This window comes from Aquarana catesbeiana, linkage group LG09 (assembly GCF_042186555.1).
Source record: "Aquarana catesbeiana isolate 2022-GZ linkage group LG09, ASM4218655v1, whole genome shotgun sequence".
Taxonomy (NCBI): domain Eukaryota; kingdom Metazoa; phylum Chordata; class Amphibia; order Anura; family Ranidae; genus Aquarana; species Aquarana catesbeiana.
This window is the reverse complement of record NC_133332.1, coordinates 293888024-293907085: the sequence shown is the minus strand read 5'-3', so window position 1 is coordinate 293907085 and position 19062 is coordinate 293888024. Positions and strand designations below refer to the sequence as shown.

The 19062-nt window shown below is 46.2% G+C and overlaps 1 protein-coding gene across 2 annotated transcripts in view; it reads left to right on the top strand.

Moving 5' to 3' along the window:
* The window catches only part of AK1 (adenylate kinase 1), a 176006-nt gene that overhangs the window by 73141 nt on the left and 83803 nt on the right, over window positions 1-19062 (top strand). The window contains exon 1 of one of the 2 annotated variants that reach the window (XM_073600460.1): window positions 7098-7284. The exons of the other annotated variant lie outside the window; for it this stretch is intronic. The gene's annotated coding sequence lies outside the window, so the exon portion shown is untranslated. Of the gene's footprint in view, window positions 1-7097; window positions 7285-19062 lie in introns of those variants that run through there. 2 annotated transcript variants of the gene reach the window in all.

Here is a 19062-nt window from a genome sequence, read left to right as displayed (position 1 = left end):
GGGTGAGGAGGACCACTAGATTCCTTTATTATGTAGCGTATACCCCCAATTCCTATTATGTAGCGTATACCCCTATTCAAATTATGATGTAGCGTATACCCCCCATTCCTATTATGTAGCGTATACCCCATTACAATTGTTATGTAGCGTATACCCCCTATTCCTATTATTATGTAGCCTATACCCCCCTATTCCTATTATGCAGCATATACCCCCATTCCTATTATGTAGTGTATACCCCCCATTCCTATTATGTAGCGTATACTCCCCCCCCATTCCAATTATTATGTAGCCTATACCCCCCATTCCTATTATGTAGCATATACGCCACATTCCAATTATTATGTAGCCTATACCCCCCATTTCTATCATGTAGCGTATTGTCAGGGAAATGGGCTCATCCTTATGCATAGTCTTGCTAGGCTAGCAAACCAGCACAGGCAAGGTCACGCTAACGCGCATCAACGCACACAGATGTGCAATGTTTCTACTAGGCGGACGCCTGGCGCCACATTCGGACTAATGCGCGTGCGTGACAACGTTGCGATGGTACGAACGCACGAATGGAACAGGTGCGCGTATGACGTGATACTGCGCCTTGTTTATTTAAACATTCCACTGGCAGTGCCACATTGCTGGATCATCAGCTCTTCCTGTGTTCCTGTTGTCCTGACCTCCTGTGTACGGACCCGGCTTGTTATCTACTCCTCTGGACCTCCTGTGTACCGACCCGGCTTGTTATCTACTCCTCTGGACCTCCTGGCTTACCCACCGGCTTGCTTCTGACTCTTCCTGCCTGCTTCCTGCATCTGACCCCGGCTTGGCTAAACGGACTCCGCATTCCTCTGTCTCCTGTACCTGGACTTGTTGCTTAGATTCTCGGACTGCCTTACGGTGTTTGACCCCCTGGCCTGGCTTCTGATTTCCTATTTGACTTCCATTGGTCCCCTCCTTGGACCTTAAGCACGTTGCCTCCAGTGACTTTGCTCTATCAAGCCACCAACACCGGCTCCTACTTCCAGGCAACCCGTGCTTCTGTGAGCACCGCATCTGCATCACCTTCAGGGTTGTGCTGCACTCGGCCGCAAGGGGAGCCCTCTCAGCAACTCGGTCTCCTACCAAGATCCTGACACGTATACACCACATTCCAATTATTAGGTAGCGTATACCCCCTATTCCTATTAGAGTATACCCCCCATTCCTATTATGCAGCATAAACCTACATTCTTATTATGTAGTGTATACCCCCTATTCCTATTATGCATTGTGTATACTGTACCCCCATTCCTATTATGTAGCGTATACCCCCCATTCCTATTATGTAGCGTATACCCCCCATTCCTATTATGTAGTGTATACCCCCCCATTCCTATTATGTAGCATATACCCCCCCTTCTAATTATTATGTAGTGTATACCCCCCCCCCATTCCTATTACAGTGCTTTGAAAATGTATTCATACCCCTTGAAATTTTCCACAATTTGTCATGTTACAACCAAAAACGTAAATGTTTATTTTTGAGATTTTATGTGGACCAACACAAAGTGGCACATAATTGTGAAGTGGAAGGAAAATGATAAATGGTTTTCAGAATTTTTTACAAATAAAAGTGCGGTGTGCATTTGTATTCAGCAGCCCCCCCTGAGTCAATACTTTGTAGAACCTCCTTTCACTGCAATTACAGCCACAAGTCTTTTTGGGGATGTCTCTACCAGCTTTGCACATCTAGAGAGGGACATTTTTGCCCATTCTTCTTTGCAAAATAGCTCAAGCTCTGTCAGATTGGATGGAGAGCGTCTGTGAACAGCAATTTTTTAAGTCTCACCACAGATTCTCAATTTTATTTAAGTCTGGACTTTGGGCAATTCTAACAAATGAATATACTTTGATCTAATGAAAAAATTATTAGATCCCCGTGCTTATGGTGAAAATGAAAAATGAGGAGCTGCATACACTATCAATAAATTCACCCTAAGGTGAATTTAGAAGAAATGTGAAAAAGAGGGGATAGGTATGGCGCTGCTCTTATTAAGAGGTGACCTACAACCTCTAAATACTTGAGGGGTGTGTGTCACACCCCCCAAAAATAAACAATCCTGTGCAGGACTATACAGCGTCATTGCATCACTTCTGGTTTTGAGCCATGGAGCGCAGATCGCTCCAGTTTCCTGTTTTCGCTTTTAATGATTTCTAATAAATAGGTTAACAATGAGGAGACCACTTACATCGCAGACAAGGAGGCACTTGGAGAACACAGGACAGGAAGTTTCCTCCCACTCCACAGGCTCATACTGTGAAGGTGAATAATAGCGGTGAGTGCGTTTCTTATGTAGCACTGTTTTCCAAGAAGCACAGAACAATTTGAAGGAGCACATTGTCACTTTATTGGACTTTTTTATACACCAGGGTTTAAGGACGGTATATGCATATTTCTGAACCCAGTTTCACAGCAACAATATACACCAGTCATATATGTTGGATTTTTTTGCACAGGAATGTCACTTTGAATTGCAGGTTTTGCACAGGATTGTGTTTATTTTATTTTCGTTTGAACATAAAAATATGCATTATATAAGCGGTTAGGAAGTTTACACAGTAGGATTTTTTTGTGGATTTTTGTGAATATACAAATATTTATTTTCCGCACTTTTATTGTCACTTTTTGCACTAAATGCACCCGTGACACACACCCCTCCAGTATTTAGAGGTTGTAGGTCACCTCTTAATAGGACCAGCGCCATACCTATCCCCTCTTTTTCACATACTTTGATCTAAACCATTCGATTGTAGCTCTGGCTGTATGTTTAGGGTCGTTGTCCTGCTGGAAGGTGAACCTCCGCCCCAGTCTCAAGTCTTTTGCAGACTAACAGGTTTTCTTCTAAAATTGCCCTGTATTTGGCTCCATCCATCTTCCCATCAACTCTGACCAGCTTCCCTGTCCTTGCTGAAGAAAAGCCTCCCCACAACATGATGCTGCCACCACCATGTTTAACGGTGGGGATGGTGTATTCAGGGTGAGGTGCAGTGTTAGTTTTCTGCCACACATGGCGTTTTGATCTTAGGCCAAAAAGTAACATTTTGGTCTCATCTGACCAGAGCACCTTCTTCCACGTGTTTGCTGTGTCCCCCACATGGCATCTCGCAAACTACAAACTGGGCTTTCTTCTTGCCACTCTTCCATAAAGACCAGATTTGTGGAGAGCAGGACTAATACAGTAGGTGACCGCGATATTGTGTCAATCTCGCTGCATTTCTTGGCGAGATTTGACACCTGCGAGCCCCGTCTCGGGAGCCAGCGCCGAGATGGCTCTATCATCGGGAAAGGAAAACTTTTTTTCCTTTCGCGATGAGTGACAGGCAGTGCTGACAGCTGTCTGGTATGAATCCTGAGGGGGCGGAACGCCGCGCCAAATTTTAAATAAAAAAACGGCGTGGGTTCCCCCCCCCCCAGGGGCATACCAGGCCCTTAGGTCTGGTATGGATTGTAAGGGGAACCCCCTACGCTGAAAAATCAGCGTGGAGGTCCCCCCAAAATCCATACCAGACCCTTATCCGAGCACGCAGCCCGGCCGGCCAGGAAAGGGGGTGGGGACGAGCGAGCGTCCCCTCCTGAGCCGTACCAGGCCACATGCCCTCAACATGGGGGGTGAGTGCCTTGGGGGAGGGGGCGCCCTGCGGCCCCCCCCACCCCAAAGCACCTTGTCCCCATGTTGATGAGGACAAGGGCCTCTTCCCGACAACCCTGGCCGTTGGTTGTCGGGGTCTGCGGGTGGGGGGCTTATCGGAATCCGGGAGAATCCCCCATATCCCGGCCCCCCACCCTATGTGAATGAGTACGGGGTACATGGTACCCCTACCCATTCACCTAGGGGAAAAAAAAGTGTCAATAAAAAAAAAAACACAGTACACAGATTTTAAGAGTAATTTATTAGGCAGCTCCGGGGTCTTCTTCCGACTTCGGGGGGTCTCCTTCCGACTTCTCCTGGTGTTCGGCCTCTTCTCCCGGGCCCCTCGGCTATCTTCTTCCAGCTCTTTTGCCAGCGAGGGGTCCGGTCTGCTGCCGCTGTCTTGTCGCTTCTTCTCCCGGGCCCCTCCGCTATCTTCTTCCAGCTCTTTTGCCAGCGAGGGGCCCGGTCTGCTGCCGCTGTCTTGTCGCCGTTGTCTCGCCGCTTCTTCTCTTCTTCCGATGTTGACATGACGGTCTCTCCGGCTAGAATGCTGTGTGCGAGCTGCGGAGCCATCTATATAGGGGTGACCCCGTCCCCTTGTGACGTCACAGTCCCAGCATGCGCAGGGACTCTGGCATCATAAGGGGGCGTGACCCCAGAGTCCCTGCACATGCTGGGACCGTGACGTCACAAGGGGGCAGGGTCACCACCTATATAAATGGCTCCGCAGCTCGCACACAGCATTCCAGCCGGAGAAAGCGTTGTGTCAACATCGGAAGAAGAGAAGAAGAGAAGAAGCGACGAGACAGCGGCGACAAGACAGCGTCAGCAGACCGGGCCCCTCGCTGGCAAAAGAGCTGGAAGAAGATAGCGGAGGGGCCCGGGAGAAGAAGCGATAAGACAGCGGACGCAGACCGGGCCCCTCGCTGGCAAAAGAGCTGGACGAAGATAGCGGAGGGGCCCGGGAGAAGAGGCCGAACACTGGGAGAAGTCGGAAGGAGACCCCCCGAAGTCGGAAGAAGAACCCGGAGCAGCCTAATAAATTACTCTTAAAATCTGTGTACTGTGTTTTTTTTTATTGACACTTTTTTTCCCTAGGTGAATGGGTAGGGGTACCATGTACCCCATACTCATTCACATAGGGTGGGGGGCCGGGATCTGGGGGCCCCCTTATTATCATACCAGACAGCTGTCAGCACTGCCTGTCACTCATCGGGAAAGGAAAAAAGTTTTCCTTTCCCGATGAGCGAGCCAGCGCGACATGCACAGTATCCTGTCGCCGAGAACCAGCACCATGGCATCGCGCTGGAAACACAATCTCGCGGTCAGGTACTGTAGTTGTCCAGTGGACAGATTCTCCCTCCTGAGCTGTGGATCTCTGCAGCTCCTCCAGAGTCACCATGGGCCTCTTGGCTGCTTCTCTGATGAATGCTCTCCTTGCACGGTCTGTCAGTTTAGGTGGACGGCCATGTCTTGGTAGGTTTGCATTGTGCCATACTCTTTCCATTTTCGGATGATGGATTGAACAGTGCTCTGCGAAGTGTTCAAAGCTTGGAATATTTTTTTTATAACCTAACCCTGCTTTAAACTTCTCCACAACTTTATCCCTGACCTGTCTGGTGTGTTCTTTGCCCTTCTCTAATACTCTGTATTCCATACACACTTCTATTACTTTTGTATTCCCTACACACTTCTATTACTTTTGTATTCCACACGCCCTTCTAACACTCTGTATTCCATACACACTTCTATTACTCCATATTCCATACACACTTCTATTACTCCATATTCCACACGCCCTTCTAATACGCTGTATTCCTTTCCTTTATTCACTTTCATGGTATTTTGAATACTCTTATGTTACTCTGTATTTTGTTGAAAGTTTTGTTTCTCCACATCCAGTACACAACTGTCACTCTGTAAGAGCCCTTTCACACTGGGGCGGGCGTTGGCGGTAAAACGCCGCTATTGTAAGCAGCGCTTTACCGTCGGTATGCGGCCGCTAGCGGGACGGTTTCACCCCCCGCTACCGGCCGAAAAATGGTTAAAAACCACCGCAAAGCGCCTCTGCAGAGGCGCTTTGCCGGCGGTTTAGCCGCGCCGTCCCATTGATTTCAATGGGCAGGAGCGGTGAAGGAGCGGTATACGCTCCACTCCTTCACTGCTCCGAAGATGCTGCTAGCAGGACTTTTTTCACCGTCCTGCCAGCGCATCGTTCCAGTGTGAAAGCCCTCGGGGCTTTCACACTGGAATGAAAGTAGCGGCACTTTTGGGTCGGTTTGCAGGCGCTATTAGCGCAATAGCGCCTGCAAACCGCCCCAGTGTGAAAGGGCTCTAAGAAATAAATTGTGTTGCTCTTTGTGTTGTGTAAGGTAAGAGTATGCAGGTCTCTTATGTACTTCCCATATACACACCCAATCTTATATACTTCCCATATTATGTACAACCCCCATCTTACGTACAACCCTCAATCTTACGTACAACCCTCAATCTTACGTACAACCCTCATTCTTACGTACAACCCTCATTCTTACGTACAACCCTCATTCTTACGTACAACCCTCATTCTTACGTACAACCCCCGTCTTACGTACAACCCCCGTCTTACGTACAACCCCCGTCTTACGTACAACCCCCGTCTTACGTACAACCCTCATTCTTACGTACAACCCCCGTCTTACGTACAACCCCCGTCTTACGTACAACCCTCATTCTTACGTACAACCCCCGTCTTACGTACAACCCCCGTCTTACGTACAACCCTCATTCTTACGTACAACCCCCGTCTTACGTACAACCCTCATTCTTACGTACAACCCTCAATCTTACGTACAACCCCCGTCTTACGTACAACCCTCGTCTTACGTACAACCCTCGTCTTACGTACAACCCTCGTCTTACGTACAAACCTCAATCTTACGTACAACCCCATCTTAAGTACAACCCCCATTTTATGTACTTCCCTGTGTCAAGAGTAAGTTTGAGTCTTGGGTTAATGTGATGTCATTAGTCTCTTGTAAATCCTAGATTTTATTCTCTGTAATATCAGACCAACACATACAGTATCTCAGCTCCCTTCCCTGCTTTCATGCAACAGGTACCATTTTTGCAAGATCCTTTTTGAATACTATTTGTACAGACTATGAGACATTACTCATCTCACACTCATTCATGTATATCAGTACAGGTAAACATGATCCCTGTCCTCCTGACATAAACAGGTTCATTATTTGATAAGACGTGACTCCCAGAATCCTTTGCAGCGCTGCTATTTACATGACAAGCCTACATGCCATAACATTGATGTCTTGATAGTGAACAGTGATATGCCATGCCTTCTAACGGAATGAATGGATCATTCAGGCAGTGGCCAGCCTTCCAGTCCTCCCCTCCTCTTCCCCCTCCCGTCCTACGCCAGCCTCACATCGATATGCAGGTCACATCTTGAGAGATTGCTGTCCTTTACGGATTGTGATATGCAGAGAGATCCCTCTCCCAGCATGCACTGCACCAGACAGCTATATATAGAGGCAGGGATAGCCAGTGCAGCTGCTTCAAGACACCAAGTCATCCCTGCCCCTTGGTCTCTCTTTGCCTTCTCCCTTGGCACGAACAGGTCAGTACCCAGGCGGCAGCAGTGCCAGCCTGAGATGTCTGCAATTTAACATCTTGTTTCCTGGAGGCATTGGACATTTCACTATTGTAGACAGCTTTGTAGGTCCAATTTCCATCCAATGTTCAGTGGGATGGATAGAAGCTTATGAGTCTGAGCATTGGGTGACTTGTCCCACCTGTTGCTCTCAGCAATATACTCAGTAGCAAAGTTTTGCTATGCAGATCTTGTGTGGCTAACGTAGAAAAAAAAATTATATATATAGTAGTAGAACATTGCTTTCAGTGTTGTGATTTTATGTTGTGTTATATTACATTGTTATGTTTTAGGCTATATTTAAATAATATATATATATATATATATATATATATATATATATATATATATATATCTGAATGTAGTGTATTCGGGCGATTTTACAGACTTTTTTTGTGCTTTTTTGGGTGTTTGGGGAGTGATAAACCACACAGGACATCCACTTGGGCAGGATCAGCCGTTTTTGGTCCTATAGACGTTTACAATAGGAGCGCCTGAAAAACATATAATACACGTTTTCCTGTTTTTTTTTTCCAGGAACTCCCTTTGAAGTCTATGGTGTTGATTTTCTAAAGACAAATAGACTGTACACTTTGTAAAGTGCAGTTGCACTCCGCAAGTGCAGTTACTCCAGAGCTTAGTAATTCTTTAAGAGCCCTTTCACACTGGGGCGGGCTGCGGCGTCAGAGGTAAAGCGCCGCTATTGTAAGCGGCGCTTTACCGTCGGTATACGGCCACTAACAGGGCGGTTTTACCCCCCGCTAGCGGCCGAGAAATGGTTAAACACCACCGCAAAGCGCCTCTACAGAGGCGCTTTGCCGGCGGTATAGCCGCGCTGTCCCATTGATTTCAATGGGCAGGAGCAGTGAAGAAGCGGTATACACTCCACTGCTTCACCGCCCTGAAGATGCTAGCAGGACTTTTTTTACCGTCCTGCCAGCGCATCGCTCCAGTGTGAAAGCCCTCGGGGGTTTCACACTGGAATGAAAGTAGCGGCACTTTCGGGTCGGTTTGCAGGCGCTATTATTAGCGCAATAGCCCCTGCAAACCGCCCCAGTGTGAAAGGGCTCTAAAGCTTTACTTTGCAAAGAATACCCAATCATGTGCAAAGAAAATAAAAAAAAAACATCATTTTTGCTTGCACGTGATTGGATGATGGAAGTAAGTTCATTTACTAAGCTCTGGAGCAACTGCTCTTGGAGAGTGCGACTGCACGTTGCAAAGTGCACAGTCTATTTGCCTTTAGTTAATCAACCTCTATGGGTCAAAAATGCCCACATCCGCTTGAAAAGATGCTCTTGTATTTTTTTAAGTGATGAGCATCCAGTGACAGACCAATGAGTACTCTGGTGTAAGCTGCGACCATTAAAACAAACAGATTTTTAATGTTGAGTGTTTTGTAGCTTTGAAAACGCTCAGGTATGAATGGGACCTCAGTCTTGTGATTTTATGCTACTTTTATGTTACGTTATGTTAGGTTCATATCTATGCATGTGCGGTTAAAGCGGAGGTCCGCCCATAAAAAAAAAATTAAAAGCCAGCAGCTACACATACTGCAGCGGCTGGGTTTTAATAATCGGACACTTACCTGTCCTGGAGTCCAGCGATGTCGGCACCGCAGCTGATGTTTCCATTAGCTGTCGGGTGCAGCCCCCGCCATTGCCGGTAAGGGAACCCGGTAGTGTAGCCTTACGGCTTCAAGCCGGGAACCCTATTGCGCATGAGTGAGGCCCCCGCTCCTCTCTCCTACTGGTCCGGCAGCAGGGGGAGGAGGAGGGACCCCGGTGATGTCATGGGCCGCGGCGCAGACTCCCGTAAGTGGGAACAGGATACCTGTTAAAGACAGCATTTTCGCTTGCACATGATTGGATGATAGAAGTCAGCAGAGCTTCTGCTCATTTACCAAGCTCTGGAGCAACTGCTCTTGAAGAGTGCAACTGCACTTTGCAAAGTGCACAGTCTATTTGCCTTTAGTAAATCAACCCCATAGGCTTAGGCCTGGTCCATACCTATGCATTTTTTAGTGCGTTTTCAGTTTAGCAGAAACACACGGTTTCCTATGGGTCACGTTTGCATCTATTATGCATTTTATGGAAAGGGACTTTTTTCTGGTTTCTGGTTCCACAGACTTCAATCGATCAAAAATGTGTATTGAAAAACGCAAAATGCACCCGGAATATGCAAACTGTAACCTGCATAGATGTGAATCCGGCCTTACATAGAGGGGCGTTTAGAGGCAAAAATAAAAAAATAGAGTAATATGAAAGGCCTTTAAGGTTTGGTTCACACTTCTGTGATGCAGGAACCAGCATGATTCCAGCGCGGGGGTTTCCTGCATCGAATTTCCCTCGCAGGCAGTTCACACCGCCCTCTGCGAACCGCTAATGACACCCCCAAATCGGTTCGCAGATCACAGTGCGAACTGTGAAATCAGACAGAAATAGGATCACATCCATGCGATCCGATTCCAGTGAGGACCCAAAAAAAAAAAGGGGTCCTGCACCCTTTTGGTCCAAATGCGATGTGAATTCCGCCATACAAACTGTATGGCGGAATTCACATCACACAGACATTGCATGTGATGTGTACAGCAATGGGGTGGGAATTACATGCAATGTCTGTGATCGCACCAGTGTGAACCCAGCCTGAAAGTGGCATTTTTGATGCCCAGTGTGCATGAGACCTTAAGAGCCCTTTTACACTGCAGGCACCCGGGCGTCGGCGGTAAAGCTCAGCTAGTTTTAGTGGCGCTTTACCGTTTGCAGCGTTTTTTGGGCGCTAGCGAGGTGCTTTTAACCCCCGCTAGCGGCCGAATAAAGGGTTAGAAGCGCCCGCAAAGTGCTGCGGCTCTTTGCAGGCTCTTCGGCGGCTCTGCCCATTGATTTCATTGGGCAGGGGCGCTTTAGGAGTGGCGTATACACCGTTCCTAAAGCGCCTCAAAGAAGCTGCTTGCAGGACTTTTTTTGACGTCCCGCCAGCGCAGCGCCCCAGTGTACAAAGCACTCGGGCTTTCACACTGGGATTGCAGATGAGGCTTTTTTCAGGCGCTTTACAGGCGATCTTTTTAGCGTAAAAACGCTTGAAAAACGCCTCCAGTGTGAAAGGGGTCTAATTGTCAGTTACCATGATGAAAGGAGTGGGGACAGACACAAGATTGATGAGGCCCATTTACATCATGTATCGGAAACACACGTTCGCAAAATTGTTTGCGCGATTTACACGCGATTCTGCATGTCGCGCATAGGGCAGCCTGTTCACTCGAATAGGCTGCCCTATGCACGTATGTCATGGCAAAGCAGCTTGGCTCTGAGCCAGGTGTGTTTTTACACTTGCGTTTTGTCACACAACAATCACAGCAAAATCGCACTGCGTTTGCGGCGCTATTAAAGATGAATGGCACCCAAATGTGTGTTCCGCCTGCAATTTTACATCATTAGTGTGAACAGGGCCTGAGGGCTCCATGCTTTGGATTTAATGGATGCCAAGTACAGGGAAAGGAGGGTAAGGAGTTCTAGTTTAATCTGCTGTAACTTTGTTCTGAGTTTGGATTTTTCCAGCTCGGGTTTAATTCAGTCGTTTATATTAAAGCGTTGTTTTTCTTGGCGGAACAATGTCGTATGTTCTAATTATGATTGCTCTTTGTTATATAAATATTCAATGTGGTTCAGCTTGGAGCAAAGTCAAGTAGACTTAGAGGGTAAAGAAAGAATTGGGGAAGAGGACAAAAAAAAAAAAAAAAAGACCTTTCATGGCATCCATCCAGAATAATTAGTCTTCAGGCATTGGACACTTAGTCCTCATGCACACGGACGTTTTTACAGCTGCTTTTTTGAGCTTTTTTTGCAGCTTAAAAAGGCCTGTCTATGTTAGTCTATGGCTTCATGCCCACCTAGGCGTTTTTGAGCTGCAAGTGGCATAGGCGTTTTTAAGCTGTAAAAAAAAACCCAGGACCAGTGGGTTCTGAAAGACGTTTTCCAGCTGTAAAAACGCTCTAACGCTGAAAAACGCTCAAAAACGCTCAAAAACGTCATTCACCAACGTTTTTTAGCGTTTTTGATCCATGAAAAAAAAAAAAAAAATTTGAAAAAAAAAAACGCTCAAAAACGGTAACGCGGAAAAACGCTCAAAAACGCTATTGCAAAAACGCTGAAAAAAGCTGAAAAAAGTTAAAAAAAAAAATCACTGCAAAGATACTGGCGTTTTCATAACGTTTTTTTAACATCCTGTGTGCATGAGGGCTTAAAGTGGATCCAGAATTTGTTTGTTATATATTTGCATCCTTAGTAATTTATTAAAGTGGTATTAAACCCAAAATCAAACATTATATTGCAGCTTGCCATTTCTTAGATGTGATGGCTGCATTTGTTTTCTTTTTTTTATCATGCCCCGTACACACGGTCGGATTTTCCGACGGAAAATGTGTGATAGGACCTTGTTGTCGGAAATTCCGATCGTGTGTGGGCTCCATCAGACATTTTCCATCGGATTTTCCGACACACAAAGTTGGAGAGCAGGCTATAAAATTTCCCGACAACAAAATCCGTTGTCGGAAATTCCGATCGTGTGTACACAAATCCGACGCACAAAGTGCCACGCATGCTCAGAATAAATAAAGAGATGAAAGCTATTGGCTACTGCCCTGTTTATAGTCCCGACGTACGTGTTTTACGTCACCGCGTTCAGAACGATCGGATTTTCCGACAACTTTGTGTGACCGTGTGTATGCAAGACAAGTTTGAGCCAACATCTGTCGGAAAAAATCCCTGGATTTTGTTGTCAGAATGTCCGATCAATGTCCGGCCGTGTGTACAGGGCATTAGTCTTTCTTTCTTCTATTTTCACCTGGTAACCCAGCCAGTAAGGCTGATTTTTCTTCAAAGAACAAGCATTCCAGCAGAATGTATCAGATACAGAGATCAATCCACCAACTACTGACAGAGGTGCTTACAATGATCAGCTTTTATTTGTTCATGTAAAATTATTATCCCAAAAAAAAAAAAAACTGTTGCTGTGACCGATTATAAAGTTTTAGCTGGAGTTTGGCTTTAAATTGTTAGTTGATCTAAATCTGCTAATACATTTAATACTACCCTCCTCCAGACTGACAATGCTACTGTCTGCTATGCCCTCTGTGCTTTTTCATCCACAGTAGGGGGCGCTCTAATACAGGAGGTGAGTTACTGGCCAGATCACCAGGTAAAAACAGAGGGGAAAAAAGCCTAAGAAATAAAAACTATTGCAGACACCACATCTAATGATTGATAAGCTGCAATACAGTACAATTAGCTTTGGGTTTAGCGCTTTAAAGTTACTGATAGGTCCATGTGAAAGCGGAGTTCCACCGTTTTTTGTTTTTTTTTTTTAAGTCAGCAGCTACAAATACTGCAGCTGCTCACTTTTAAATTATGGACTCTTACCTGTCCAGGGTGCCCGCAATGTCAGCACCCGAAGCCGATCTGTCCCTCGGCTCTCGGGTGGAGGCACCGCCATCTTCGGTAAGGGAATCAGGAAGTGAAGCCTTTGCGGCTTCACAGCCTGGTTCCCTACTGCTCATGTGCGAGTCACGCTGCGCGGATTGATTGTTCCCTGCTGTCTTCTGGGACCTGTGTGTCTCCCAGAAGACAGCGGGGGGGGGGGGGGGGGTGATGGAAGAGAGGCCAGACATGGTGTAGATCGCTGCAGAGCCTGCGCCGATCTAAGCCCTGGAAGTGGGAGCAAATACCTGGATTAGACAGTTGAAGTTCCATTTTTGGGTGGAACTCCGCTTTAAGTATTTATTTATTACAGGTGCTTATATAGAGCCGTCAATTTACGCAGCGCTTTACATATACATTGTACATTCACCTCAGTCCCTGCCCTCAGGGAGCTTACAATCTAAGGTCCCTAACTCACATTCATATACTAGGGCCAATTTAGACAGGAGCCAATTATCCTACCAGCATGTCTTTGGAGTGTGGGAGGATCCCAGCGTACCGGGAGAAACCCCACACACGCGCACAAAGAACATGCAAACGCCAGGCAGGTAGTGTCATGGTTGGGATTTGAACAAACAACCCCAGTACTACGAGGCAGAAGTGCCAACCACTTAGCCAAGTACATAAAATACCTGTTCCCCTGTTCCTACCATGAACGCTGTGTCCTTGTCACTTCCTGTGAGCTGACCTGGAAGCATAAAATAAGTTTATCTTCTTTGTGTAAACTTGCAATCATCCTCATTGTAATGGAAAGGAAAAGGGCACACATGTTTGAAATTCTGTCTGTATGGCAGCCATGGCTCCCTCCATAGATACAATGAAGGAGTGAGTGTAGCCATCCAGGAGTAGTAATGCCCTGTACACATGATAGGATTTTCTGTTGGATGTGAGCTTGTTGTCAGAAAGTCCAACCATGTGTATGCTCCATAGAACATTTGTTGGCGGAATTTCCGCCAACAAATGTTTGAGAGCAGGTTCTCAAATTTTCCGACAACAAAACTTGTCATAAATTCCGAGCGTGTGTACACAAGTCCAACGCACAAAACTCCACGCATGCTCGGAATCAAGCAGAAGAGCCGCACTGGCTATTGAACTAAATTTTTCTCGGCTCGTCGTACGTGTTGTACGTCACCGCGTTCTTGACGTTCGGAATTTCTGACAACAGTTGTGTGACCGTGTGTATGCAAGACAAGTTTGAGCCAACATCCTTCGGAAAAAAAATCCAAGTTTTTTTGGCGGAATGTCCGATTGTGTGTACGCAGCATTAGACACTCTGGGGGTTATTTACTAAAGAGGATAATCCACTTTGCACTACAAGTGCACTTGGAAGTGCAGTCGCTGTAGATCTGATGGGTAGATCTGAAATGAGGGGAAGCTCTGCTGATTTTATCATCCAATCATGTGCAAGCTAAAATGTTGTTTTTTATTTTCCTTGTATGTCCCCCTCAGATCTACAGCGACTGCATTTCCAAGTGCAATTGTAGTGCAAAGTGGATTTCCTTTCGTAAATAACCCCCTCTGACTCTCTAAGATACTCATTTTATACCCAATCATGTAACTGACCTGTTGCCAATGAATCTAATTAGCTGCAAAATGTTCTTCCAGCTCTTCCTTGTTCATACTCCATTGGCTTTTCCCATCACTGTGGTTGGAAACAAATGTCGATCTGACCCCACAAACATTAGATAATTTTTTTTTTTTTTATTTAAGCAATCAATTTCAAGCAAAATTCTATTGTACAGCCAGAAGGGAATTCCCTTCACTTTGCAGAGGTCTCATCACACTTCCCATTGTAACTCCAGGAAGGAAAGTCAGAGAAATGCCGCGAACATACGATCGGAATTTCGGCCCCCAAAACTCCGATGAGAGCTTTTTGTTGGAAAATGCGACCGTGTGTATGCTCCATCAGTCTTTTGCTGGCGGAATTCCAGCCAGCAAAAGACTGAGAGCATGTTCTTAATTTTTCAGTCGGGAAAAGTTCCTATCCGAAAATGCGATCGTCTGTGGCAATTACGATGTGCAAAATTCCTACGCATGCTCGGAAACAATTCGACACATGTTCGGAAGCATTGAACTTCATTTTCTCGGCTTGTCGTAGTGTTGTACGTCACCGCGTTCTTGACGGTCGTAATTTCAGCGAACTTTTGTGTGACCGTGTGTATGCAAGGCAAACTTGAGCGGAATCCCATTGGAAAAGCCATCATATCATTTTCCGACGAGAAATCCACTCGTGTGTATGCAGCATAAATCTCCCCAAAGGGACGCAGACAAAAAAATCCCAATGCGGACGCTAACCATTCACCAAAATTTGCAAAAAAAATTGTTTTGGCTAAACTTTAATCAAAATTTTGGCAATATTTTAAAAATAGATCTGTGTTGCATTTGTCAACTGTAGAACAGCTGGGGCCCCATTCATTAGATTTTTTCATAAGGGGCCATAAAGATGAAGTAGCAAGAGTTACAAAAACACCGTTCTGACCTGTAGGAATTAGATAGAGAGGAGATCAGAAGGAGGGAGAGAGAGGACCACAAATGAAGACTTGGACATGGCTGCACATTAGTGACAGATCTGCTTTCCGAGCCGGTCGCAGCCCTATTCTGACGGTTAGCGTGGCCCTAAGGACTATGTTTATACTCCTGGAGCACAGTTTACTTAGGAGCCCTTGGTCTGGGTTATGTAACAGGCAGAGGGGTGTTGTTTTTTAGAAAGAGCTGAAATGTCACCCTGGAAGGTGAAATGATCTGATATCTGCAGATCCCAGATAGTGTCACCTTACCAAGTGTGCTCCAATTTAACTTCCGGGCCCATGTTATGTAGAGTTCCTTATGATGAGTTACTATAGTAATGCTTGATAACTACGTTTACCCAAGGTCAGTATTCAGTGCTGCTAGTTCTTAAGCTTTTAGATAAGATTTCAGTAAGTCGCTAAGATTGGCTATAGACATAGGAAGCAGGTAGAACAAGTATGATCTGACCAGCCTCTGGTATGAGTTATAGTCATTCCTTCTCTAAACATGAAGCACTGCATACTAGCTCATTATGAAATACTTATCTTAGAACGACGAGGCGTTGGCAGCTGATCCCGGTCACCGCCGAGGGAGCTGACATTTCCCCTCGGCCTGTCTTCTGGGTTCGCGGCTCCGGCGCTGAGAGTGGCCGGAGCCACGATGTTGTCACTCCTGCGCACGGGAGACTTCTTTCCGGCAGGGTTCGGCAGCGTCTGCCAGACCTTCACAGCGCATGCGCCGCTAACCTTATTATAGGCTTACCTGTAGGTAAAAATATAAAAAAAAGGGTATACAATCACTTTAAAGCGGGGGTCCACCTATCTATCGTTTTTTTTTTTTTTTTTGAGTTCATTCACAAACTTTTCTTCTCAGCATTACATACTCACATATTGTGTGTAATATGTCTGCCTGTGTCAGATTTCGTCGGAAAGAATAACTTATATTATTCACTGTAGGCGGTTTCCATCTTCATTGTGGGCATTTGAAGCCCACAAGCATTTATTTCCTGGATGTGGTGAATGCTGTGCTCCCAGCATTCACCGCACATGCTCACTGGCATCCTGGGAAGCCTGAGACTAGCTCCCAGGAGTCTGGGAGAGGCTAGAAACACGCCTACTCCCACGGGAGGAGAACCAGGAAGTGCAAAGAAGAATAGAAAAATAAAAGGTAATTACGGCGCTTTAAATTTTTTTAAACGGCATGTCAGCATCTAGGCAAGGAAGAGAATACATACAGATATTGTTCAAAATTTGGGTGGAACCCCGCTTTAAGAGTATTTACCGACACATTTTTTTTTTTTTCGGTAAATACTGCATAATCATTTTTTTAGTGAATTTAACTTAGTTTACCGCATGCGATAATTTATGCAAACGAGTAACATAATACCTTTATCGCATGCGGTAAACATTAGTGAATTGACCCCCATGTTTTTAATGGTTTGCTGTCTATGTGCTCCAAGATAACTCCAATAAAAGTGACTCTCCATATTTGTAACATCCTGATGAAGCAGAATGGAGTGCAGGCTCACAAGGAGGCCATACAAATACATCAACTTGCCATCTGCCAGGCTTCACAATGATTTATCCAGACAGCGAAAGCATTTGGGGAATAAAGAGGGCCAAGCAAATGTTCAGTCATCTGTGCCAGATTATAGTGAAAGCAATTAGTGTGCTACAAAGTTGTTGTGGTGTCCATCTCCTGGGTGCGGGTGTTTTAAAGGACCAGTACAGTGTACAAGTTCGAGCATTTTTTTAACATGGACTGTATCTGGGATAAAGTTGCAGTTTTGAAAATGGATATTTTCCTAAATACAAATGACTTTGTATCAAACAATCTCATTAAGGAACCTTGCAAATGGCCTCTAGCAAGTCTTGTTTAGTCAAAATTGCCTCCACTTAAAGGAGAGGTTCACTTTGTCCTACTATAGCGGGGGTCAGCAACCTGTAGATCGCGGACAGGTGACCGGTAGGGTAGATCGCGGTCTGGGCTTGCTGACCCGATATTCCAGAGCATCAAACAGGGTGCACTGTTGAGGGACTACTTGTAAAGCTGGAGCTGTAGTAAGGAGCAAAAGCCGCATAAGCCGATGCCTCCGATGCCTCCCCGCAATACACTGGGCATAATACCAGTGTTGCTTTATCACCACCTGCTTTAACCCCTTGGACCCCGCAGAAGCATTCAGTTGTGGGGCGCATGCAGAGTGGCCACATTTACTTGAATGGGCAGCGATTGGCAGGCGGTAGCACCCATCAATAGGGGACTTAATTCCTGCTGCGGCATGCGTACACCTTTGGCTGCTGCCTCAGCAGCTAAAGGGGGGTGGGGATTGGGGGTCATACCCCCTCCCCCAACTTTACGTGTGAACGAGCCCTAGGGGTGCCTCTGAAAAGCCATCCAAGTGTGTTTTGACAGGTGGTAAGGTGGCGATATGTTGCCTCCTCACCACCTGATTTAAACCCATGATTGCCATGCAATGCACATGGTTGCGACACGGTAGTACAACAATTAGAGGTTTAAAGAGGTTGTAAACCTCTGGGAAAAAAAAAACTGCAAGACAAAGGCATAACGAGCTGGTATGCATCACATACTAGCTCATTATGAAGTTCTTACCTTAGAATGATGCCCTGCAGTGCCGCCCGCACTCCACTCCCACGGCCTACATCTTTCACCAGAGTTACTTCCAAGTTTGCAGGCTCCGGCTGTGATTGGCCAGAGCCGCAATGATGTCACTCCTGCGCATGCATGGGTTCTGAAGAAACGTCACAAGCGAGCCGTTTCTTCAGTGCGCATGCACCGATAATGTCGGCAGCAGTGCATTTGATGAATATCTCCTAAACTATGAAAGTTTAGGAGATATTTACAGTACGTACAGGTAAGCCTTACCTATAGGTACAAGTGGTGTAACAGAGTTAACAACCACTTTAAATCAGGTGTGAGGAGGCGACACTGTACCAGCCGTGTATTGCAGGTAAATGGGTCATGTAGGCGGACGGTACTACTGCCCAGCAAGCACGAGGAATGTTTTTTTTTTCTGTGCTGTAATGGACAACATTACAGCCACGGCATGTGTACACCCCCATCTGCTGCCTTTGCAGCTCAAGGGGGAGCAGTCAGGACAGTTTTAAGCCCCAACTGCAAATGTAAAGGAGGCCTAAGAGGGCATTTCCCTTACTATGGGGATTGACGAACTGCTTTACCATGTATGTGTGATCTGGCAGAGACCCGCAGCATGTCTGCACATGTGTGGGGGATCCTGCTTCTGCACAGACTCTGCCAAGTCCCATATATTTTGAAACCACCAGCCGCATGTTTGCATATGTATGGGCGTTCCTGTTCATGGGCAGACATGCCACAGGTCTCTACCAGGCCTCAAATGCTTATATGAAACCAGTGACTTGTCATCACACATGAAGCATCCCTCTGAGTGTGCACATACAGGCTGATTTGTGGTATGTGGGTCCTAGAAGAGACCTGCAGTCTGCCTGCACGTGTAGGGATTCCCCCGCACGTGCACAGACATGCTTCTGATTTCTGGAATCTGAAGGAGAACTTCGGCATGTCTGCACATCCTGCTTTTGAGCACATGCCACAGTTCTCTGCCAGTTTCCAAGTATCTGACAGAGAAAGGTTCATGCCTGTGCATGCACAGGTTCTTGCGGCACAGTGCGCCCCATACCATAACTTCCTCCTGGGATGTATGACATGGACATGGAGGCAGCAGGGGTGATCTCTACATCCTCCTTGCCTAGGCGTGAGGTCAGGA